General features: G+C 36.4%; 1 long non-coding RNA gene across 2 annotated transcripts; it reads left to right on the top strand.

Moving 5' to 3' along the window:
* On the top strand, positions 1–26,995 carry LOC123576056. 2 transcript variants are annotated; one of them, XR_006701140.1, is made up of 4 exons: positions 1–74; positions 17,823–17,893; positions 21,833–21,903; positions 26,830–26,995. It is a non-coding gene; the product is annotated as an uncharacterized LOC123576056 (long non-coding RNA). The 2 variants fall into 2 exon arrangements; XR_006701139.1 differs by lacking the exon at positions 1–74 and adding an exon at positions 7,461–7,616.
* The last annotated feature ends 262 nt before the right edge of the window (positions 26,996–27,257 follow it).

Here is a 27,257-nt window from a genome sequence, read left to right on the forward strand (position 1 = left end):
TAAAGAAGGAATTGTGTCTTGTTTGTATTAACATGAACTCCCCCACCCCATGAGACCAAATAGCCACAAAGAAGGTAATAAATGCAATACATCAGTTCTCTTTCCTTTTTTTTTTTTTTTTTTTTTGAATGTTGTTTTACTTTTGAAAGAGAGAGAGAGACAGAGCATGAGCAGGGGAGGGGCAGAGAGAGAGGGAGACACAAAATGTGAAGCAGGCTCCAGGCTCTGAGCTGTCAGCACAGAGCCTGACGCAGGGCTCGAACTCACAGTTCATGAGATCATGACCTGAGCTGAAGTCAGTCGCCTAACTGAGTGAGCCACCCAGGCGCCCCTCAGTTCTCTTTCACATATGCACCTTATATTTAACTATCTGGCCTTCTAATTCTTTGACCTTTCATCAGTGAAAAAAATCTTCCACACTCCATGCTCTAGTGTTCTCACTCTTTAGTGTTTATCATTGCTAATTATCACAATTCTCCAAAAATTTAGATTCTTAATCATCTGCTATGAATTATGATTTATATACTCCCAACTTAGGTCTTTCAATTCACCCACTTAAACCAATTTAACCTCATCTTGAACTCCAGTCCAATATCTCTATCACTTTTTGTATTCATCCTTTTCCTTATTTTCAGGCTTAGATACTGTGATATATTAATATAATTACTATCTCTCAGGTAACCTCAGCTAATCTTCCATCCTTCACCAGAGCAAACCTCAAACCTGAATACATCCATTTCTCTATAAACTGGTAACTACCTTGGTGCATTTGAATGGTACTAAAACACACACATACACACAATGGTACGCACTTGTCTCACTTTAAATTTGTGAACACAAACTGCAGGTGTCCCATTTGGGATTTCCTGTCAAGATTGTTAAAGTCCCTGGCTAATTCACTTAGCCCCTCTGTGAGAGAACTCCTCACATCACTTCCTCACATACTCTAAGCTAGTGTTATTATCTCACTAAGAATATAGAAACAATTGGAAGTGAATCCCTCATCTTAATTAGAGCCAAATGTAACAATCCACTGGAATCTGCAGGCACATCCATTCTTGTCCTATTCTCACAATGGATATGTTGCCCTTGGTTACATATTAGTCAATTCCTCTGTTTATATCCCAGATCTCATACTGTCATGTCTTTCCCTTGGTAATCAATCCCTCCTGCTGTGACCTATTTAAATTCTTCATTGGATCATTTCTATTATTATTTAACTTGATTTACTAACCAGACTTAACTGAATTCACCATTTTCATTATTTTATCTTTATTTAAGGAAACATTTTCAGGAACATGTCTGTCTGTCTCTGTAATATACATGTATACATATAGTCACTACTTCCATAGATCATTCTCCTTTAATCTCTGCAATTAAACATTTATCAAAGTCAAACTGAAACTGCCTTTAATCTTGCCATTTAAAAAATATCTGCAGTCAATTTGATACCTTTCAACAATATTTGAATAAGCTGATAGATGTTTCCCTTCTTAAGTATTTTCTTCCACTTGATATGTATCATGGAAATCCCTTGGTTTTCCATCAAATTTCTGACTACTCCTTCTATTCTTTACAACATCTAAGTTCTAGAATTAGGTTTTGATTCAAAAACACTAGTGTTTTCAAGAATTTTCAGAATTTCCCTTTAACCCCTACACTCACTACCTTCCAAATGATCTCAAATTCTGATGGCTTTCTGTTACTTGTATTCATTGATTCCTCCTGAATTTATATAGCAAACCATAATTTCTCCTTATTACTTATGTATATAACTTTCCAAATACAACATTTGTATTTGGATGTCAATCAAATAAGATCTTTCACAGGTCTAAAAAAATTCAAATCCAACATTCCCATATGACTGCCAATCTTCTGCATGCTAGTATGACTTCAGAAATCACCCAGTTGAAAGAGATAGGGGAAAAAAAAAACTAAAAACAAAAACACCTCAGTCATACTCAGGTTTTAGTTTTTCTCCACTTCACATGTTGGCCTGACCTCCAAAGGTCATATATCAGTAAAGAATATGAAGGAAAACAAAAGTGATTCTTTGAAACTATAAATAAAATTGATATGACTTTAGCCATGTTAACTAAGATAAAAACAAAGGATCCAAATTCTTAATGAAAGAAATGAAAGGAGGAATCACTACAGATCCAAAGGACATCGACAGGATAATAAAGTACTATGAATAACTCTACATCTACAAATTTGACAACGCAAATACAACGGACCAATTCTTTGAAAGGTCTAATCTGCCAATACACAAGAAGAAACACATTATCTGAACAGGCTTATATCAAAGAAATTGAGTCAATAACTTTCCAGAACAGAAAGCACCAGGCCCAGATATCAGCAAATCTAACCCATCAACATATAAAAAAGAGTATACATCTCACCAAGTGGGATTCATCCTGGAATGTAAGGCCAGTTCAATATTTAAAAATCATTAAATGATAATCTAATGATGGATATAAAATTTTACATTTGTCTAAACTTATAGACTGTACAACCAGGAGTGAACTATAATGTAAACTGTGAATATTGGGTGATTTTGACATTTTAGTATAGGTTCATACTATATTTTTGTAAAAAAATGCACCATTCTTGTGGGGAAGGTTATGAATGTATGAAGGAAGAGTCATGTGGATGTCATGTGGCTCTCCCCCATTCTGTACCTCCCAATCTCATTTTGTGATACTTTTTTGCTTGTTTAACTTGCTCCAGTCACATTCACTCAACTGGACACCTCTTGCATTAGCAATTAGCTGCATGCAGAGATAATCTGTCAATTATTTGCTTCAGTTTTACCATACATGTCACTTTATAGCCCCCAAATCCTCTTCTACCTTTACCCGGATACACACAGAAGCTACTCAGTCATCGTTTGTGTATGTTTGTATAAACACACTAATTTTTAACACTTCATGCTATAACCTGTGACAATGAGAATCATGTTTATAACATTATTCTACCTCTAGCTGGATAATTCTGAAATATACTTTATACTGCTCCTTAGAAGTTCCTACAAGGATTATGCCTCAATTGCCTATTAGGATAACAAAACTACTTAGCCTTACGTTGACTTACTCTCCTTCCTCTTGTGATTATTACATTTTTCCTAGCCTCTTCCTCCTACCTCTCCTACACACAAACCATTTATCAAGCTCTCTTCTTTCAGGGCAACCCTGATTAAGACAATTAGGAATACCAGCAATGTTTTTCTTCTGTGAGTGATGTTACTTCAGAATCTCCTATTGCCAGGGTTAAGTGGATTAGTGATAACTATTGACATGTAATAGAATTATAACTAAGATTTTTATAAGAGATGGATTGGAATATGTGCAACTATAACATGAAATGTCGGTTTGCACAATACACTTTATTAATATAGGAACAATGATAATATTAAAGACTGTACAATTAGCTAACTTTTGTTAATCTTTTTAGAAGCTCATAGAAAAAAATTGAAATTAGCCAGCTACCAATCCTCCTAGTAGAATAGAGATGACATTGATGAAAACCAGACCCAGAATTTCAATATAAATATTCTTGAACTAGAAAAGATATAGAACAAACAGCCTCTATGGGTTTCCTATGCCCAAGAAGAGAGACCATACTTGAAGTAAAGAAAATTCTAGAGACCCAGATTGTGAGCTATTAAGTAAAAGAGCTTGATGATTTTGAATCTCTATATTCATCTTCAATATCTTGTTTGGAAGAAGCCACTCCCTCCCCCATGATAAATCCTTTCTTCCTATAAAGGCTCTTATGGCTCAAGCGTCTTGCAAGATGATGCTTGGATTATTCAATACTTGCCTCCATTTCTCTTCATGTCCTGATCTGTAAGTAGGGGCAGGTGAAACAGAGCTAAGACAAGATAATTAATTATCAAGTAGTTTCTCCAGGAGAAAAAAGAGAAACACATTCAAGTGACTAAAACATCTGACTAATAAATTGGAAAGTATTAGGGAACATATGTTAGAGTGTTATCTGGGAGTTGAGATCTGGGCTGGGACTACTAAATACATAGCTTCTTGCAATGGAGGTCCTCTGCTGTGACTCCGTGTTTAATGTTCTGGCAGGAACACCAGAAGATAGTGCTTCAAATTGCTTTTTAAATCTTGAAAATGCTTGTCTATGGTGAGTAAATAGAATATTTAGAACAATGTCAGGAGAATTATGTAGGTGAGCAATACAGAAAGGATCCAATATGTGAGATCAGACAATCTACCACTGAATGTCTCCCAGAAAATCTCTTTCACCAATAAGAAATTGCTAAGGGAGACACTGACCTCTCTGGAAAGCTCATCAATGCTTCCTTTTAGGCCAAGGTTGACATCAGAAGGTACTGCCATGGGACTATGCTTCCTAGTACCATCTGGCATGAATTTTAAGGCAAAGGAGGCCAGGAGGTCAATATTTATCATCAGAGATAATCTCAAGGAAACTATCCTCCTGAGCATCAAGATTAGAGAATTAACTGGTGGATTAAATTGTCTCTTCTGAGTTCCTCTGTGGAAAATTCTGAGATCCATTTTACATGGCTCATAAGAGGCTCCCTGATAGGATTGAACCCCATTTTTACCACAACAGTGATCAGCTTGATAACACCCTTGAATTAGTTTTGTATACTTGCCAGTTTCACTCTTTCCGGCCTCTTGATCAGCACATCATTTCCAAGTGAATGCAAGCCTTTGTCTTACATTGGGTTTCCTCAAAGCAAAATCTAAGACATTAACATTCTTATTTCGCAAACACATACAACAAACTCATTTTCGCCTCAGTTAATGGACTCTCTCTTCTCTCTGCCTAGTATTCTGGTGCTCAGAAAGATACATTGCTTATTTAGATAAATTTCTGAATAAATCAAAGAAATATCTACTTTAAAGAGACCTTCCTTGACCTGGCCAACACTTCCTATTCCTTCCTTACTCTAACAGTGCTTCATTTTACATGTTTAGTATCCTAGTCACTTAATTTTAAATGCCATGATGTTAGGACTTTACCTAGGAAGTGGATTTTTTTCATACCCGCAGATCTTTCTAATAGCAAATGATTACAAGATGTCTTTTGACCAAGTATCCCATTTTTCTCTAATGGAACAAAAACTGTTTCCTAAAATTATAAGGTAACACAAAAAATTGAATTGTCAAATTAAGCTTACATGAATAATAATATTGTGATTGAAAACAGTGCCAAATTTACTAATAATATAAGAAAGGTGAAATTTTCATTGGATGAAAACTGAGACATTCATGTGTAGCTTCCCCCAGAATTCATTTCTCTATAACATTGGGAAGCTTCCTTGTTTCAGGTTTAATATGGCATGGGATTGGAATAAGCTATGTGTATACATTGCTTCACAAGGTAATCCATTTCATTATAGAATACCTTATATCTCATCAAAGAATCAGCATCTCACTGGTTTCATTTTCTATTTAGGCAACAGTTCCAATTTCTGAAAATCCCCAAACTCCAAGTTTAATTACAATAAGTAACCTAGAGAGATCAGATCTAGATTGCTAAAAACATGTTCCAGATTATAACTCTCCTTCATGCTATAAATGCTGTTTGTATGTCTATGAGGGAGTATGTTTTTTAGCACATTTATTAGAAGGCTTCTTTGGTGTTTCTTTATTCCAGGGATTACAGGAAGTAAGAAGAAAGGAGTTCCAGTCCCATTGTTAAGTTTTTATGCCCCAGAGCTCCTAGTATTCCAAAGTATGAAATGGCAACAATAATACTAGATAAAATACAAGAGTTGGAAATTTGTGTGTGTGTGTATGTGTGTGTGTGTGTGTGTGAGAGAGAGAGAGAGAGAGAGAGAGCAGGGAAAGGACAGAGAGAGAGGGAGAAGAGAACCTTAAACAGGATCCACACCCAGAGTGGAGTCTGACACAGGGTTTGATCTCACAAACCGTGATGCCATGCCAAAATAAAGAGTTGCGGACGCTCAACCGAGTCACCCAGTCACTACCTCAAATTTTATTTATATAGAACCACCACAAAATTCAATGAGAGAAGTTATTACTTTTTGTAGCCATAGTTTCTCCGATGAACACCTCACAAAATCTTTCTGATACAAATGTTAATAAACCAATCCCCAATCAGCTGATAACTAAAAACCATTTTCTGTGTTGCCACTGGTATAAGGAATGACTCTATTCACGGCTTCGGGCAACGCAGTTTGCACCTCACTTCTGCTTCATCACACTGTGTTTTGGGCCCTTATTTTTCCTTTAGATACAACAATACAAAATCTGTTGAATTTCATCATATTTTTCTTTTAAACATAGAATTTTCCAGAAGGTCTGTGAAATTATCATCTTTCCTGAAAGTTACTATTCCTTTTGTTTCTAACAGAACTCTAGACCTTTCACTGTTCCTCTAATAAAGTCAGTTCCCATATTGGTATTTTTCTCATGTAAAACAACAACAACCACAACAATAACAAACTATAAAATGCAGAGGTGCCTGGCTGGCTTGGTCAGTGGAACATGTGACTCTTGATCTCTGGGTTGGAAATTCAAGCCCCATGTTGGGTGTAGAGATTACTTAAAAACTAAAATCTTTAAAAAAACAAAAACAACAACTATATGTTGCAAACAGGTGGTAAATATAAAAACATTAATAGGTCGTAAAAGTTATCAGTAACAAGGAAGTAAAGATGAAGGACTATAATACTGATTATTACTATATTTTTAAATTTTTTTTCATATAATCCTTCAAATAAGATATAAATAGATGTTTGTTGATTTTTCCACAAATATGCTTTCCTATAGGCTTATGAATATAACCACAATTATAATTGAGTTTTGTGTATTGTTTTTGTGGATTTTCCTTCTGTTTGAAAGTAGGGGATACGTAAAATATCTTTACTCTTAAAGTCTTCTTTTTTGTCTTCATGTATTTTGAATAATAGATTAAAAAGAACAAAGGATAAATTTGAAGAGTTAGTATATGACTGACAGACTAATTAAAATTGAGGTCAGTTTTTATGTTTCATTATTTTTGAATATTCTTAGGTCATCTTTGCCAATGTTGTTTACTGCATTTTATTTATTTATTTATTTATTTATTTATTTATTTATTTATTTTAAATATTTTATTTATTTGTTTTATTTTATTTTTCCTTTTAGATGATTCTTGTATCAATCCTATATAAAAATACATTCACAATCATAGCTTACGATGCAATGCTTTTTAGAAATCTAAAGCTTCTTACCCTTTTTAGGAGTACAGATGTATGTAAATTCATGTTTTACAAGAAACACCTTAAAGAGAGGATTATGGTTCAATTAATTTATTTTGGCAGTAATCCTGGGAAGCACTGAATGAGGGAGGAATGGGTGGGAAAGGAAGGGGAACCTGTAAAATTGTAATGAGTACATTCCTGCGTGGGCACTGGAGGCTCTGGAATATTTACCCTCTAGCTCGTCGCTCTCACTGTTGAAGGTGACTACAGAGGGTATGAACATCCCCCCCTGGATATTTCAGTCTGCTTCTCAGGGAACAGAGGCAACTTCAGAAAAAGAAACCAAGAGCTTGGTTGAAAGCAAGCCCTTACCGTGAGTGGGAACCAGTCATAGAAACTGCAGGTGAACTGTAAGGTAAGCTAATGAGATGTAGATAAGGCATCCACAGAATTTGATCCTAGAGCGTGAAACTATAAACATGAATAGTTCCCCCAAATGACCACTCCCACTGTAACTTTCTTGTAATATCTTTTTTTTTTTTTTTAAGTAAGGTGTTTGAGAAGCATTTAGTATAAGCTATAGAGTATAAGCAAACTGCTAAGACGTGGGATGAACTGGAAAAAATGTCTAGTGAAATGAGGAAACCATGAAGGATTCTATGGTAAAAGATTACAAGTTTTCTTTGCTAGAATTTCTTCATGTTGGGGACATCCATATTTGTACTGTATTTCTACTCTTCCATCCATACTTCCATCTGCTACATAGATTTGTCTCAGCTTATTCATATGAATCAAGTCAGGCAGGAGGAATGTGCTAATGGAATTTCTTCCTCAGCATTTTTATGTACAAGCCTAAGATTTTTGCTTTTAGAGTTTTAACTAGCTTTTTAATTTTTTTTTTTTTTTTGAGTAATCTCTACACCCAACATGGGGCTTGAACTCATGACCACAAAATCAAGAGTCTCATGCTCTTGATGAGCCAGCCAAGTGCTCCCAAATAGCTGTAATTTTTAAAACTAAGATAAAAGTGTTAAGCTGTGAAATTTCCTCATACACTGATATGATTGATCTGTTTGTCTTTATCACCCAGGACTCTGAAACAGCAAGCAATTCCTAGGTTGAAGTATCAGGGTGATATTCTAGTTCTTTTTCTGGGAGAATCTACAGAAATTACTAGTGGCCAATCAGTGTTGATAGCTTTTTTACCCTCACACTTGAGTTTTCAGGTGGGAACTAACACTAATTTTACTTTCTTCTATTGTGACATTGATGATGATGATCCTAGGTATTATCAATTGTTATATTTAAAAATTTTGTTCTACTTTGGTCAAGGGTTAGAGTCAGCAAGTATTCATTAAGTTTAATAGTTTGTGTATTTTTAAATAGATTTTATTATTGATTTATTCTTATTTTTATAAGTAGATTTTTTAGAACAGTTATAAATTTATTGAAATTGAGAAGAAAACAGCTTCCATATATCTCACATTTAATTTTCCCTATTAACACCTTTTATCAGCATGGTGAATTTGTTACAGTTAATGAACTAATATACATGTATTCTTTTATTCAGTCTTCCTTAGTTTTCACCTAATACCCTTTGTTCCAGGATCCTATCCAGACTACTACATTATATTGAGATGTCACATTCATTACTTTGTAACAAATTTAAGCAAACATTAGTACACTTCCACTAAAGAACTAAGGTATTGTTTTATAATTCAGGAAAATATTTAGTAATTTTTAACATTTCTTTTCTCATTTTGCACTAAATTGTTTGGACCCTTAGAAAGGGGAGGGGGGTGCTTCTGGGCAGCTCAGTTGGTTAAGCGTTTGACTTCAGCTCAGGTCATGATCTTGCAGTTTGTGAGTTCGAGCCCCGCATCGGGCTCTGTGCTGACAGCTCAGACTCTGGAGCCTGCTTTGGATTCTGGGTCTTCCTCTCTCTTTGCCCCTCCCCCCGCCTCTCTCTCTTTCTTTCTCGAATAAATAAACATTTAAAAAGTATAAGAAAAGGAAGAAGGAAGGAAGGAAGGAAGGAAGGAAGGAAGGAAGGAAGGAAGGAAAGAAGGAAGAAAGGAGAGTTGGGAAGCCAGTTTACGACTGTTGGAGCCACCAGCGTCTGTCCAGACTGCACATCTAGGCTGGACAGCATCCCTGGACAGAACAAACTTCCCTTTTAACCTTTCCACTCCCGCCCAGGATATCCATTACACCAAATTAGATAAGCTTCCTGTGCAGCCACTAAATGGCTTTTCGTTCATTTATCCACTTGTTTAAATAACCTAAGGGTTGATCATCTGAATAATGCTATATTGTCCAGTTACAGCACTGGAAATGACAAACATGTTGATTCTTCCTGTATTCTGGACAGGTGCCTCGGTAGCTGAGGAGGTAGGGATATCTGTGACTGCTTTTGTGTGCCTAAAAATAGAGCCATATATTCACCTAGATGAAAATGTTTTTTATACATTTAAACACATTTTGTATTCAAGTGCTAAAATGTCGTTGAAAAAAAAAACAATATATTCTTACACAAAGTAGTTCTAATCTTATAGAAAAGCTTTAAGATTTTTTTTAGTAGCCTAATTTTTTTTGGGTTGTGGGGGAACCAGAGTTTGATGGCAGAGGGTGAGTATAGTAAGATGGAGGAAAATATTAAGAGACTCCAAAAGCAATCCATTCTAATGGATTAATGTTTTAGAAAAATGTAACAATATCTTCTTATGACAAGAGTTTTATCTGAAACTAACTCAAATGGAGGTTAAAAAAATAGATCTTTGGAAAATACTCAGAAATCACCAGGTAGCAAGTTTGATTGTATATTGTGAACAAGAACTGATGTTGAGAATGGACCTAGAATAAGGCAAATGTGGAAGTAGAGATAGAAATACAGCAGAGACTGGACGGGTGTTCAGCAAACCTGTCTTTTCTTCACAAAAAGAAAGCAAGACCCCATTTTCCAAGTTGTCTTGTAGTTAGATAAGACAATGTGACTTACTTTCATTCAATGTACGTGTATGGACATCCTGTGTATTACTTCTGTACCTGGACCAGATATTCTCCCACACACAGTTCTTTCCCCCCAGCACCCTGCTGTGTGTTGACACCCATGAGAATCTTAGAATCCTTGAAGATGGCAGACACTGCCATACGGAGTGCCCGAATAGTTCATGAAACTGGGGCACTTCCTTCCTCTCTGTTTTGAATTGATACAAACAAGAAATCTCTATTTAGTTGACTTGCATGGTTTCCTTCATCTCTTAAAACTGTTATGATCCCCTTACCTCATGCAGAAACTGATACAATGAAGTAAATGGTTGCCTTAAATAAAACCCGAACTGTAGGGCAGTGGTCTAGAAGTCAGGTAGTGGTTAGGGAGGAAGATGGTAGGAGATATCGGACAGATGAAGAACCTAATGGAAGAAAATTCTTGTATTTCTCAATGTTTCTGCATTATCTAGGCCTTCCGAGCAATGGAAATAGACAACTACAATAGATACAGAGCGTATCTCTGCCTTTCGTACCCCACTGTCCTCCTCTCCCCCGGAGATATTTGTCACATTCCAGAGTAATAAACCCAGAGAGATCTTTTTTCTTTCTCCTAGTGGTGTTTTCTTACTTTTTAGAGCAAAAGGTAAGGTCTTTATTTCCAGAGAGGAAGACAGGCAGTTACTCTGGCAGCTCTACCTAAGAACTGAGGCTCATAATTTTGAGGTTCTTCTCCTACTGTGCACGACTGCTTACACAGGTGCGCCTCTGACTCCCATCACCTCACCCGGTGGAGAAATGTGTGTGGGGAAACCAACACATGATGCTTTGTAAATGGTCTTTTTTCCGGTCAGAGATTGGTATTTTCTTTCAGGATATGAATATATAAATCTTAATCGATCCATGCTATGTAGTAGCAAAATACTTGGTAAAATTATCTCCTTTGGAAAAAAAATTATCCCCTTTGATATTTAACTAAGATTTTTCTGAGTTTCTTGATTTGAGAATGGGGTTGGAAAACAGGTTGTTAGAAATATAGATGATTGCTGGCTGCTTTTAACTAAAGTAGAAAGACGTGAGCCCAGACAATATGTGGTTTATTTACAAACTGATAGGACAGAAAATAGAGCATGTCAGGATATTTGAAGCCTCAAAGATATTGTTTTCAGGACCTACAGAGGGAAGAATTGGCTTTATGCAGTAATAATAAAGTGACAAAGAAACTCGAGAAATTTGATGAGAAGGATTGGTAAGGCATGATTCTTTCAGACTTCAAGTAGTAGAAATGCCATGTTACTTTTTCTTATATTCTTATAGTTTTATTGATGAATAAATGACAACATCACTATAAGTTCAAGATGTATACATGATGGTATGATTTACATATATTTTGAAATAGTTGCCACAACATGTTCGGCTAACATCTATTTTCTTATATAGACACAAGGAAAGGAAAAGAATACAGTGGACACAATTTGATGAGATTCAAGATTTAGCAACTTTCCTCCGTGTCATATGGCAATGTTAGCTGCAGTCCTCATGCTGTACATTACACCCCTAGTACATACTTATCACTGGAAGATTGTACTTGTGAGCCACCAGTGGCATTTTGAATTGCCATTTTAAAAGCTTTTGGATGGTACAGTCCCATTTATATTTAGCCCTGCCACAAGAGACTTTAAGATTGTAGTCTTCCTATTCCAGACATGTGACTTCAAGATTGCCATCATTAGTTCAAGGGGGCTGGGTGGCATGTTTTGGGCCATCAGGCCGCTGTAACAGAATGTCACAGACTGGGTGGCTTATAAACCAATTTATCTCTCATAGTTCTGTAGGTTGGGAAACCCAAGTGTCTTGTGACATTGCTTCCTAGTTCTTAGCTGCTTTTTTTCTGTGCCCTTTCATGATGAGTGATCTCTCTCTCTCTCTCTCTCTCTTTCTCTCTCTGGGGTGCTTTTCCTGATCCTATTAATAAGAACATTCATCTTATTCACGAGTGCTTTACCCTAATCACCTCCCAAAAGTCATACCCCAAACACCATTACACCGGAGATTAGGTTTCAATCATACATATTTGAGGGTGGAAGTGGAAGGTAGTCTATAACAGCAGGAATCAAAGGGACAAAAATAAATTGAGACCTATGGCCAGCAAATAACTGTGGTTATAGGTTCCTGGAACTAGCTGCAATTCAACTGATTAAGAGTCATGTTTTATGGAAAACATGCTGCCCAAACTCAAAAGGCAGGATTAAAATAAGCTTTAACTGTCTCAAATTTAGAACATCCCTTTAATCTCCAAACATATGAGGATAAAACATAAGTTGTATTTTTTAGAAGGCAATTGCATTTCCAGATTTTTTTAAATTTAAGTATTTGTTATTGGATTCACTATTAATTATACAAAGTATAGTTGTTTTGTATTGCATTGATCTTATCTATTTTTCAATTTGATACCAATTTCTTCCTGATTGTATTAAATTCTATAATATTTTTAACTACTTACACTGCCTCCGTTCTTGCTTTATATTCTTGGATTTTAAGATGCTTAATGGCGTTTAACACAATAATTTTTAGATGTCTTTGATGATTTGCTTTCTTAACATAGTGGTCGATATTATTTCACATGTTTAACTACATTTGTTGTTGTTGCTTAAAACTTTTAGTTTTCTGAGGCGCCTGGGTGGCTCAATCAGTTAAGCATCAGACTCTTGGTCTTGGCTCAGATCATGATCTCATGGTTTGTTAGAGCCCCATTTTGGGCTCTGCACTGACAGTGTAGTGCCTGCTTGGAATTCTCTATCCCTCCCTCTCTGCCCCTTCCCCACTGTCTCTTTCTCAAAATAAATACATAAACTTTTAAAAAAATAAAATAAAATAATTCAAATTCTTATCTTAAAAATAAAAAAAAAACCTTTTAGTGTTCTGTTTCATAATACTGTAATCTGATAATTTAACTCCTGTCTGGTTCACCTTGATTTTTAAGATCATAAAGTCTTTCACATGACCATTTTAGGTTTTTATTGACTACACGAGGCTGCATATTGTCTTTGTAGGAGATTTCTACTGATAGAATTTAATCAACCTTATTGATACTATCATTCAGTTCTTGTATATAATTATTGATTACTTAATTTAAATTATGTGACAAAGACCAAATGGTAATGTATCTGCCAATTCTTCCTTGCTTATCTTTGGATTTGCTTATGTAGCAGCTATAATGTTTCCCACACAAATAGCTATGGCTAGAAATAGTCTGCCTTTAAACGCTCTGTTTTTGACCTTTGGATGGTGTTTGTATTGTTACCTGTAGGTTCGTTGTAATTAATTTTGTTACTTAAGTATTTGCAAGGCATATATTTATACACATTTAGTTTTACAATTCATGTATTTTTTTATGAGTGGTATATATACACATATATATACAGGCAGTTTTCACTTGGCATAGAACCTTGTTAACTGGCACTTGGGCATATCTGGAGGATACAACTCCAATATGCACAACTTCCAGTCAGTGTGGTTCTGTGAAAACTAGGCAGACCCTGTAGTTGAATTTTGCATTTCCTGTCAAACACTGAACACATAAATCTTTCATTAGGGAAAGACAGTAGAATATATACTTTTTACATTTTAAAATATTTGAAATATTTCCTTCCATCTGTATTTACTGATTTATACTTTCTTTTTTCCTATTAATTTCATTTGTGACTAAATGAATGAAACTCTCTGTAATTTATAAAATGAAAAGGTTTTTTTGAAAAACCTTGATTTGAAAGGTACTCGTGATATTTCTAATTCTAGAGGTTCTGATTACATTAATAGTCATTTTTGGGGTTGCATAGATCTATATGTCACCCAAAGTAATTTGAACAATTTTTACTTCCCTCCGATGACATGAAAGATTTTAATCTTATTTTGCCTCACACTATTTACCCTTCCTTCTAAAATTCTGTTGACGGTCTGATCTGGGATGATTAACTTCAGTTAGCTTTTCTAATACTCTCTGGAGACTAAAGGTGCTGTATTCAGATACTGAGCAATTATATGCTTATTTACAAATGGGAAGATGATTATTTGACACATTAACCTAAGTATAAACAAACAACAAATAAACATTCAGACTTTATTAGCTGCCAAATCATGCTGAAGCAAAGGTCTATGAAAAATCTGCTTATTATATAAGAGAAATTGATGAAATAAGTACTTACTTGTTTGGAATGCAAGCATCTGACCTATAAACTCTGCAAGTTTATAAAATATAATGTAAAGAATCACATGAATAATACATGATTATTATCAGAATGTTGCTTCATACATTTATATCCTCAATTGTACACATCAACGTTTTTAAAATATTCCCCCTCTTTTAATTTTTTTTTTTCAACGTTTATTTATTTTTGGGACAGAGAGAGACAGAGCATGAACGGGGGAGGGGCAGAGAGAGAGGGAGACACAGAATCAGAAACAGGCTCCAGGCTCTGAGCCATCAGCTCAGAGCCTGACGCAGGGCTCGAACTCACGGACTGCGAGATCGTGACCTGGCTGAAGTCGGACGCTTAACCGACTGCGCCACCCAGGCGCCCCAAAATATTCCCCCTCTTTTAAAAAAACACATAATCAAAACTCTCTTTTTTATTTTTAATTGACGTATAGGTTACATATTGGCTTCAGGTATAATCTGGAATATTTTTGAGTTTAGCCTTTTATATGTATGTATAATTTATGCACTTTTCCTCCGAGTTTTACACACTTCGATTTCCATGACCTCACCCTGTCGGTAACACAGTGAAGAGGCAAAGCAAATCAGTTTTTTTCCTGCAATTTGAGATCTTGGTATCTTGCCACCTATTTCTCAATAAAGGGATTATGCATGGACTGTTAATACGGATTTCATCAACACCTAACATAAAAAAACATTTTCCAGAAGCATGATTTTCGGTAAGGGGCTACCTGTGTCTGTTATAGCCTCAATTTATTTAAAATTCTTCCACCGCAATATAGACTAAAAAGGTATAATATGTAGGAAAAATTAGAGGAACCAAAAGTACATTATTTCCTCCAAATAAATTGAAGAAAATCAGAAAATTAGAAGAAAAGATTTTTTTTTTCATTTCATTTCATTTCATTTTTCATTTCATTTCATTAGAAGAAAAGATTTTTCATTTCAGTGAATGAGGAGTAAATTTCCTTACATGAAGGAAGGAGTGGGGACACACACATACACACACACAGTCATGGACTACCTAGGAATTCTTGAGAGCCAAGAATAATTCACTTTGAGTGTGTTATGTGTGAGAGTTGAGTTATGCCTCTCTGGGAACTTGCAAAATTATTTGCAGACAGCAGTAGAGTGTCCTAAGTCTTCTAATAGGATCCCATGAGCCAGACCTGCCATCTCCCCTCCAAAGAAATCCCATCTCTTGAGAATGAAATCATAGGTAGACTTAAAGTTCTGTAGGAGTTAGGATGTTACCAGGGCTGGTTCTCAGTATGTTTTCCTCCTGGAGCCCGAGGAAAGACTGACATGCAAAAACAAGTATCCAGATTTGCAACTACCCTGACCAGGGTGGTTATACCAGCCCCTGCTAGTTCAAACTTGCATTGCACTTCACTGAAATAATCCGCATTCGCTCTATACTATCCACAGATTTTGAAATTAGGAGAAGTGTCGAGAGGGAGGAATTGTTCTGTGCTGATGTTGAAACTGTGGGCAACATCTAGCAAACTCTGGCAAATCACCAACTGTGCCACCAGATTGTTACTGGACAGGTGGGTCCCGGACTAATCAGTACCCAAGAGACAAGTGATGGTAGGAAAACCTTTATCAGGAAGCTGGCAACCTGGGAAGATAGTGGATTAACGTCTCAGTGAGTACCTTCCCCATCAAGGGGGAGCTGGAGGGTTTTAAGGTGTGGGAAAAGAGAACAGGGCTATGTGCAGGAGAAGCAGGTGGCCAGGACGTTAGTCGTATGTCAACATGACCCTGGACAGACTTGCTGGAATCAGTGGTAGCTGTTTTTCAATGTAGTCATTCTTACTCTTCTGGGAAAATTTGATTCTTCATTCCTCAAGGTCAGTGGCCTACGGATCTCAAGGGAAGTAGGTTAGTTCTCATACCGATTGAGGGACTTAAGTCATCAAGCAAGGAGCAGGTAAGCTTAAAGCACGTTAACCCTCAAGGCTGTGTAGACTGCTGTTACAAAATGAGCTTCCTTCGTTACATAGTCCAGTTTCAATACTCACAAGAGTCCACCTGCATTAGCCTTGTTAAGGAAACTCGTTGGCCAGAGGGAATACCATACCTAGGTAATATTTCACTCTGAGACTCAAATGCCTCAAAGGTATAATAAAAAAAGAAATCCCTAAAACCCGAAGTGAAACTAAAAAAAAGATAGTCTGTAGGCAGATCAGCCTTGACTTAATCACATGAATCTTTCCCAGTATCAGGAAACTTGACAAGACAGTGACTGAAATCCTACTCAAAATTTCAGTAACGGCCTAATCTGACCCTGGCCTCAGATCTTAATGGGTGTTCTGTTAAAAGTATGCTCTAAAGAGGTTTGTGGGTCTAAATATATATATAAACTAAAAGAAAAGAAAAAGAAAAAGCAGCTGACTACTTGGAAAAATAAAACAAATACTTGATGAGCACTTAGGAATTAATGATGCCATGGGGATTTCTCCTGAAGCAACAATATCTGCTTTTGGTTCTGATTTACTAAGATACTAGAACAGTAAACATCCATCTGTATCAATTAGTAGACACAGAAGTTCCCTTTCCTTGTTAGTATTGAATCTATTGTTAAAATAAGAACTTCTAAGATAGATCCATGGCCTTAGAGGACCAGTTTTGAAATCTAGAGGGACAGAGGTGGCTGGCTAGCTCAAGTCAGTTAAGCCTCCGACTTTGGTTCGATTCATGATCTCATGGTTCATGGGTTCAAGCCCTGCATCAGGCTCTGTGCTGAAAGCTTGGAGCCTGGAGCTTGCTTTGGATTCTGTGTTTCTCTCTCTGTCTCTCTCTCTCTCTGCCTCTCCCCAGCTCGTGCTCTCATTCTCTCTCTTAAAAATAGATAAACTTGAAAAAAATTAAATTAAAAAAAGAAACGTAGAAAGACTTCAAAGGTACAAGAAATGAACATGCCATCCAAAAGTTTTTGTGATTAAAAATTGAATGTGCAGGACCTAAAGCCTTTCATAGCTCTGCAAAGACAGCGTTTAAATTGTCAAAAGACATGTAAAACGCTATTTCCAAATTTAGTGACTTAAAAGTCACTTAAGGGTGCCTGGGTGACTCAGTGGGTTGAGCGCAGACTCTTGATTTCGACTCAGGTCACGATCCCAGGGTCGTGGGATCGAGCCCCCCACCTCCCGGAGTGGAACCTGTTGAGATTCTCTGTGTCTCTCTCCTTCTAACCCCTCCCCTGCTCATGCTCTTTCTCTCTCTCTCTTTCTCGAATAAACAAACAAACAAACAAAACACATATTGCTCATGATTCTGCACTATGAGCTGGGTTCAGGTAAGGAGATACTCTGCTAGTTTTGGCTTGAGTCACCATGGGGTCACTGTCACCTAGAAGCGTGAGTAGCACTCACAATCCAAGGTGATATATTGGTATGTCTGTTGTTTCAACAGGAAAACGTGGGAGCTTCCAAATCACCTTCTCCTCTTGTCCTCTGACCCAGGGAAGCCAACACTCTTCACAGGTAAATCCCTGTCTGAGAAGTTAAAAACAAACTGCCAGGACTCTTAAAACCCAGGTCCAGAACTAACACAATGGTGCTGATGTTCTGGACAAACTATTACAAGGTCAGCCAAGACTCAAGGGAAAAGGAAAAAAAAAAAAAAAAAAAAAAAAAACCTTTGTGTGGGAGGAGTGGCAAATATTGTATTGTCCCGGCAAACCACATGGACAGGAAATTGAGAAACAAACCATAGGACCATAAGAACCTATCCATGTGAGAGTATGAGGCTGTGAGTTCACAATACGCTTTCTATCTCTACCTCCTACCCCTTATCTGTGTTCTTGACAATATTCTGCATAAGACAATTATTGAAAATTATTGAAAAATAGTTTCATTTTGTGAGTGTCTCCTTCAAAACCAAAATTCAGTGCTCCAGCACTTTATGGCTTCTCCTCACCTGAGCAAAGACTGTACTTCTCTAGCCAGCTTATTCTACCTGCCCTGCCCGAGACCTTGGCAACTGGTACCAGATATCAAAGTGTCTGCCGTAACTTGCTCACTTACAAGGGCTGAAGCATAAAAGTTGAGGCATGTCATCATTTTGTGTGCATAGTACTTTGATGGCTTTAAAGAATAACGTCTTGGTCCCTCTGGGCCAAGTTCTGAAGGTGGGAAAATCCAAGATCAAGGTGCTGGCAGATTCAATGTCTGATGGGGGGCCTGATCCTTGGTTCACGGATGGTCTTCTTGCTGTGTCTTCACATGGAGGAAAGAACAACAGAACTCTCTGGAGCCTCTTTTTTTTTTTAACTTTATTTTTCTGAGAGAGAGAGAGAGAGAGAGAGAGCACAGGCGAATGCAAGCAGAGGAAGGGCAGAGAGAGAGGAAGACCAAGGATCCAAAGTGGGCTCCACGCTGACAGCAGAGAGACCGATGTGGGGCTTGAACTCACTAACCGAGAAACCATTGACCACCATAACCTAATTATGTTCCCAAGGTCCCACTTCCTAATACCATTGCATCAGGGAACTAGGTTTCAGCACATGAATTTTGGAGCAACAAAAGCATTCCATCTGTACCAAATAATGATTGGTTTATGTAGTGATTCCATGGGTTTGGTTTTTGTTTTTGTTCTGTTTTTAGTAGAAATAGAGGGCTTTTGCACCCTTGTGTGTCATAACCAGAAGTAGAACATAAATTGAACTCCATTCCCCCATGTGTATGTATCTGTGTATCTATTCAATTCTAGAAGTTCTTGTTACTTTTTAAATCTTCACGGTTTGTTGTATTTGGCCCTCACATACATACATACATATATATATTTATGAAACTTCTGTATCTGATTCTGCAGGGTTTAATTTCATCCACATTGGCTGGCTTTCTCAGTATTTTTCAGGGGTATGTAGTTGAGTTGGAATTTCTTGGGACTTTATGGCTTTTATCCAAGGACACTGTTAGTCTTGTCTGTGAGCATTTGCACATGGTTCTTCCATGGATCCAGTGGCGAAGCAACGATAGATCTTTGTATGTGAAATAATTTTTCTTCTTTTTACCACACCAGCCAGGGAACTGACACTTCAGTTTATGACCCAAAATCAAGGATAGGAGTTCAAAATAAGATTTCTCAGGAGAGCCTTCTTAGTTTGTTTTCTTTCTGCTCACGGCAAACATGTAGTTTAAAAAAAAAATTAACATTTATTCATTTTTGGAGAGACAGAGAGAGAGTGTACGAGTGGGGGAAGGACAGAGAGAGAGGGAGACACAGAATCTGAAGCAGGCTCCGGGGTCTCAGCTGTCAGCACAGAAGCCGACGTGGGGCTCGAACTCATGAACAGTGAGATCACCACCTGAGCCAAAGTCGGATGCTCAACTGATTGAGCCACCCAGGCGCTCCAAACAAGTAATTTTTTGTTGATGTTTGTTCACTTGCTGGCTTGTTTTTGCCTTTATTCCCCTAGTTGCCCAAAGATTCCAGTTACCCATTAATGTTGTTTTTCTCCAGGGGTGCTTTTCAGCCTTTTAACTTGCACTGTATCCAGGTACCCCCAACCCCCAACAATTAAGCCTTTTTTTTTTTTTTGCTTTGCTTTGCTTTCTCTGATATCCGATGTTATTTTATTCTACCATAAACCTTATGCATGCTTAACAAAATATGTTCCCTTTTAGCATTCAATCCAGTAGTTTTAGGTGTACTTTAGTAGATGTTTGTCTGCAAATCTCATCTGATCCATTACTAAAAATGGACAAACTTTCTGTTTTGCAAACATATAAACCTGCTTTTTAAAATGGCTCTTGTTAATGGAGTAACAAATATCATTCTGCATTAGAAAGGATAGGTCTGACATCACTGTAGAATAGCATCCTTACTCCTTGTTATTGCATTCAAGACACTTCTTCCCACCCACATAAAATATCCCCATAATACACACTTTCTGCTTTATTTTTAATATTTCTTTCCAGTTTATGCTATCACAATGAACTATACGCCTCTGCTTAAACACATTTCAGTGTATCTCAATTATATCTTGCTCACATGTCCAATTATGAAATTGTATTCTTGCCGTGACTGTAGATGGCAACATGCATTTTTGATAATCCCATGCTTTCATAGACTTTTTGCACATCTCCTCTATATTTTACTATAATAAACATGTCTTAGACATATTTATGTGATTTCATAATTTGATGTTGACGGGGTATAAACTAGAAAATACTTTAAGGTTGCTCTCCCTCATGTTCTGTGCTTCTTATCTGCATAGTTAATACTATCTAAAACAAAACCTCCAGTTCCTTTAGCATATGAAAAAAAGTGTAATCCAGTTAAATTTAAATCTTTTCTCTCTTACTCAATATCAGCTTTATGTCTCTGCTCAGGGTTAGATTGGGCTCATGATTATTTCCAGCCTTCAGTAGAAAAGGGAAGCCTGATCTGTTCTCCAACCTTACACTGCTGTGCCTCGCTCCTCCCCGTCTGCCATCCATGGCAGGACCCAGAGAATGAGCTCAAGATACAACATTCTGACATCACTTGGTGCTGTTACACGGATGACACATAGATATATCCAATTTAACTGACCCCAAACTGAGTCCCTGATATCCCTCTCCCCAAATCACGTATGTCTACTGACATTTGATCCATTCGCACACCTCACCCTCTGGGTTGATAATTTCATGTTTCCAGTTGAGGAAGTTCAAACTTTAAAACTAGAACTACCCTTCCCCATCCCGACACAATTTTCTCTCTCACTCCACCTCTAATCAGTCACAAAATTATGCCGATCCTGTCTTCAAAATATAACCAGAAACGTAGTGCTCCTCATCGCCTACTCTGTGGTCTAACTGACTGTCATTACTTTTCGAGGATGGCTTTAGTCGATTCTCATCATAGGAACCAGAATTCTCCTTTTTAAGCAAGAGACAGAGCATGCTGTCTCTCTCCTCCTCACCTTTGCCACCAACACTGTGCAGTGGTTTTTCATAGGGATAGCCAGGGGTCTGTGAGATGCGACAATGCCTTGTGCCTGTCACCGCTTTGGTACTCCCTTCTTCTCTCTCCTTACTTTTCTTCCTGTGGCCTCTTTTCTCTCCTTCATGTGAATCAGGCACTCATGCTTTAGGATACATTAGCTGATCATTCTGCTTGGGAAGCTCTTGCCTTGGATCTGCTTGGCCACTTGCCTGAACTTCTACCTTGCTCACATTTTATCTTCATCATCAGGTCTGCCCTAGTCTCCCTCTTCAATATTTTCACTTGCTCCTGTCCTATTTGGAACTTTTAATTCCTTTACCTTGCTCTCATTCTTTTACTGATTTCATGGTTAAGTGAGTCACAAGTTTTGGGTCATGAATATATGTTCTAGGACTATATCTGCCTTTTAAATTAAGTTTGGCCAAGAGTTAATTTTTTTCAGCCAAAACATTCCAAGAGAACTCCTTTTATTAATGGATTATCTTCTTCAGAAAGGTACCCTTTCTTCTGTGAACAGGACATCAATTTCTGTTAACATGACACAACCGAATAGCACAAATGGGTAAGCACATTAAATACGAATTATTGTGAAATTAACTTTATGTTTGAAAACTTGGAAAACAATCAACTTATAAGCAATCCAAGAGCAACCCCCCCCCCTTTCATCAAGTAAATTGAAGGCCCATGAAATAGAGAAGTCTCTTTTGTCATTAGGAAGTGAACTGTAAAATGGTAATTTTGATATGGTGTTTTTTTTCACTATCCTGTCATTTTGCATTTGGTTGGCATTTGGGGGTATTCTTTAAAAATTTCTCTTGATATGCAAAACAAGAAGTAATAGTATTGCAGTCACTGTGGCATTTTTGTTTAGAATTTAGCTTTTCTCATCATCCATCAAAGACACAAGGAGACATGAAAGCAGAGATTACAAAACTGCTTTTTCCTAAGGCATTCGCTTTCCCATTCAGTTTGTTTTTCAGTTCAATGGAGTGTTTTACTGTTTTAATGGTTCACTTCACTGTTGCTTCAAAGGACACAATATATCAAAGCAGGAAAAATGTTTTGTTATTTTTCCTATCAACAGTTGATGGAAAGGGTCTAAGTTTTAGTTTCTATAATATTTAATATAATTTCTACTTCGCAGCTTGATAAACTAATTACACTGGAGTCATGTTTTTCTGATTTGTCTATAGTAACCACATTGTGGGCTTCAAAAATGAATAAAGCAGCAAACTTTCTACATAATAATACACTGGTAAATATAGCACTTCTATAATTGTTTGGAGGCTTATCTGATTTTTGAATTAGAGTGTAGAGAGTATATTGACAAGAAAGATTTCAGTATTGACTGGGGTGAGAATATATTGCTTAAAATGGAAAGTGTTATAGGTTGAATGGTGTGTGTCCTCTGCCTTCCCTTCTAGAAACCTCTTGAAGTCCTAATCCTTGTTACCTGAAAGCATGAGCTTCCTTGACAAGAGGGTCTTTGTATATGTAATCAGGTTAAGATGACATCATTTGTATGAGCCCTAATGCAATATGACCGGTGTGCCCTTATAAGAGAGAAGGCCATGGGAAAACAGACACAGGCACAGAGGGAAGAGTGTCATGTGAAGGTATAGACAGAGATTGAAATGATAGCTATAAGCCAAAGGATGCCAAGGATTACCAGTGACACTAGAAGCCAAGAAAAAAGCATGAGACAGATTGTCCCTTAAAGGCTTTGGAGGGAACATGGCCATATCAATACCAGAACTTTGAAAGAATAGATTTCAGGCATTTTTAAGCCACCCAGTTTGTAGTACATTGTTATGGCATTCCTAGGAAACTAATAATTCAGAAAGGGAAATGGATTTTTATTCTCCTTGAGCAGGAGAAGGGGAACTTTCTCCATGTGTGTCTAAGAAATATGAAATAAAGTGACATTTACACTAAATATCAAGATTTTTTATCTATTTCTCATTTAATTCTCCTAATTCAGTGAGCAAGTTACTACTTTGTTTTATAATAAAGTAAATGGATAACCATATCAGAGCTAATAAATGACAGAAAATATTTAAACACATATGTCAGATTGAAAAGGCCAACTGATGTCCTATACCCAATCCTGTAAGTTCTTACTCAACAGCCTATGTGGATGATCAGAACATTCTAGGACACGCTGTAACATCATGGAAGAGACATGTTATTTTCCTCACCTCAAATAGAGCCATTTGTTGACAATTAGTACTTAATTGGTACACATACTTAAATGGTACACATTTGACCCTATAAAAGTTTAAATACCAAACTAGGATACTTGAGATATAACAACAACAACAAAAAACCTTCATAAGTAATCTAAATAAGATGATAAATGATCACTAATGATGGAACTTTCAGCAACTATATAAAGTGCAGGTATTCCTTTTACATGATTTATGAATGCATTTGACTGATTCATAAGGAATACTATTTAGCCAGATTCAGCAGAATAGCAAACTTCATTTGAATTCTAAAGACTGCTTAAAAGCTGAATCAATCGGGAAGGAAAAATGCACTGTCTGAACACCATTAGTGATTAAAAGAGCTTTAAAAAAGTTGGAAAAAATGGGAAAATAATCCATACTGTGCCTCCTTTTCAGTGTTCTAAAGGTTTCATAACATTTCTTAAGCATCCAGGACATTTCTAGAATTTTTCATACAGATGCTAATCTTAAAACACACACACACACACACACACACACACACACACACACACACACACCTACTTTTGAACTTTGTTATTGGATGCAATGGTTTGTATTTGCATGTGACCTGTATGTTTGTAACAATTCTGTTTTGCCGATCACCCCCTTTTTTTTCCTTCACTTTTCAACTATCCAGCTATATTGAATACATTCCCATTCATAAAAATCTGATTATCTGGCTGAGGATTAAATTGAAGATGGCTTAAGTTTTTTAAAGATTCAGAAATCTTTAAGTTCACGATGCAAAAGAAAGTGGCTAATGAGCTCAGAAATGTAAAATAATGATTGAATACAAATGATTATATGATAGGAGTTCATCAGTGGTAACACAGTTTTAGGAAACCCAAAGACAAGAACGACCAGAAAATAAGGTATGCCTAATGAAAATAATTTAAGATTAATGGACTTGTAAAATTTAGATAATAAAGTGATTTGACAAAATTTATTCAATAAACTTATGCTTAATGTTTGAGAAGAATATGCTGCATCCATAGAAGATATACTATAAAAATTCTCAACTATTGTTGAGATGGGTAATGTCACTTATCCTACAGAGAAAAAGTATTTGAGATCTGAAGAGAATGCCATAAATATGAAAACTAACAAGTCCATCAGTATTCAAGAAAGAATTCAATAAGAGATTACGTTATTTTTAAGTGATGTTATTTCCAAATTAATATTAACTCCACATTCAGTATATCAAATAGCTTGCACGTGTGATTGCAGAATGCCTCTGTGTAATATATTAGTAATTGAAGAGTATTATATAGCTAGCTAGAATCTAAAGAGGGAGATTTTCTATAGAGGACAGAACACAGCAACTTATTTAAATTATATCTCGATGTATTGGATGTTTACCTACGATGAAATATATTACAAATACTTAGAATATGAGATACACCATAGGACCCAGAATAAATCTGTTAAAATATACATGTAGTTCAATCACATACTATTACAAAATGGTTACATCTGTGGAATTACATATATTTGTATACATACACACGCACACCTATGAATTTGTATCTTATATAAGACCTTAACATGTTTGATGTGCTAAAATGGATAAGATTGGATTGAAGTTGTACTTTCTTCATTTTAATATAGCTGATAATGCTAAAATATTATGTAGAAGAATATAGTCTTGAAGTATAGATATTAGCTATACTTTTAGATGTAAAGTCACCTAATTCTTATTCATAGGTTTGAAAAAAGAAAAGGTTAAATGATGAAAGGATAAAATTAAACATGATTATATAAAAACCCCAAAAATTGAGTAATGGACTCAAACAAAATGAATTGGTACAAAATTCATTTGAAGAAAAATATCCAATTAACGATGTAGATTTGGCTTGATAGTATTTCCTAAGAAATTAAAAAAGATATATTTTGATATGAAGATACGTGTGAACCTAAACAACTTTACAGATAGGATCTGATATGGCTTCAAAGGTTAGTGAAAATTCCATCTGTAAGAAGAGAAATATAGTGTCATTGCAGATGTATTCGAGTCATCCTTCCTTTCCAATTCATATTTGCTTTCAACAAATAAAGGATTTTGTTCACAACTTGTCGATTTTAACAGACAGAATATTAAGCTAGAGTGCATTCAGGAGGAAAACACGTAGTATCCTGAGGTGTAAAGGCAATGATGAAAAAATATGGCCTGCAATGTCAAATGCTTGAAGGCTCATTACTTGTAATGTTATGGAGGATTGCCTGGCAAAGCTTCAGAGTTCAGAACTAAAACTAATTGGTAGACTTCTGCCTAAAACTGTACTTTATTTTTATAAAGTTTGTAATTGCTCAAAAATGAGATTGGTTTAAACATTATTCGTGCGCCATTATGGAGGATGTCCACGTTGCCCTTTGGCCAGAACTCTGCTCTTCTCAGAAATACCCCTCCTTCACTTTACTCCAAACAAGTGGTATAAATGGGATGTACCACTTTTCTAGCTACACAGAGGGACCTAATCTCTGCTAACATTTGCTTCCATAGCCTATCACAATTTAGTGGTCCTGGGGGAAGGGGAGTAAATGAAACAAACCAGCAGATTTTTTTTGAATATTTTTATTGAGACTAAAATATCAATTCCTTCTGTGATGGTAGGAATTAGATGATTAAATTCCACATGTTGGTTCTTAATAGTCCCCAAGATATTGAGGAAATTAATATGCAGCAGGAACAAATGAAGTCCGTTCTGTAAAACAGGTGTAAGAGATAAAAAGCAAACCTCCTGAAGCCAATACTTACTTCAAGTTCAGCTCTTTTCCTGCACATTATATGACTTGGTATTTAAATCCTTTCTTTATTTCCTTTAGCTACACCTCTGAGATTTCATTAGAGACCCCTTCCCTTTGTCATTTAGCATTTAGCTGGTTTGAATTGTTATTCTGTGTGTGTGTGTGTGTGTGTGTGTGTGTGTGTGTGTGTGTATTTTCCAGAAGGTGTTGTCTAAATTACTCGTCCATTAGGGAAGGACTAGGGTCATTTTTCTCAGTCACAATATTGTAAATAGAAAAGTACTATGGGAGAGGGAACTGGGCATCCAAAGGGTGCTATTACTTTGTAACAAAACTTTTATCCCTATTAATTCTATCGATGATTAAATCTCAGCAAGTGACTCTAAGTATAAAACTACACTCCCAAATCTTAGTATGGCTGCAATTCTTAGGTCAATATTTTTCTGTAAATTTAAAAATACTAATATATAATCTGTATTAATCTGTATAACCTATGTTTTCTTAAAATCATTTAGGTTGAGCATCTGACTTCAGCTCAGGTCACGATCTCTCCGTTCCTGAGTTCCAGCCCTGCTTTGAACTCACTGCTGCTGTCAGTCCAGGGCCAACTTCGGATCCTCTGTCTCCCTCTCTCTCTGTTCCTTCCCCACTCTCAAAAATAAATAAACCTTTAAAAAATTATTTTCTCTAAATTATTTTGAAAATAACAATCACAACTTGTAACTGGACAAATTGTTTTTCTTCCGTAAGTAATTTATTGACATTTTGAAATGTTACATTTTAACATGTGGCAAAAGTTATTTTCTTGACCAAACTTGAGTCAGGTGTCTGGAACTTCTCATAGGCCCATCTCCATACCCTCTTATAACATCCAGTTTTAGCAAGTATCTTGCAAAGTGAGAACCCCCAACGCTTACTTTTTTTTAATGTTTATTTATTTTTG

The sequence above is a fragment of the Leopardus geoffroyi genome, chromosome C2 (assembly GCF_018350155.1).
Source record: "Leopardus geoffroyi isolate Oge1 chromosome C2, O.geoffroyi_Oge1_pat1.0, whole genome shotgun sequence".
In the NCBI taxonomy this organism is placed as follows: Eukaryota; Metazoa; Chordata; class Mammalia; order Carnivora; family Felidae; genus Leopardus; species Leopardus geoffroyi.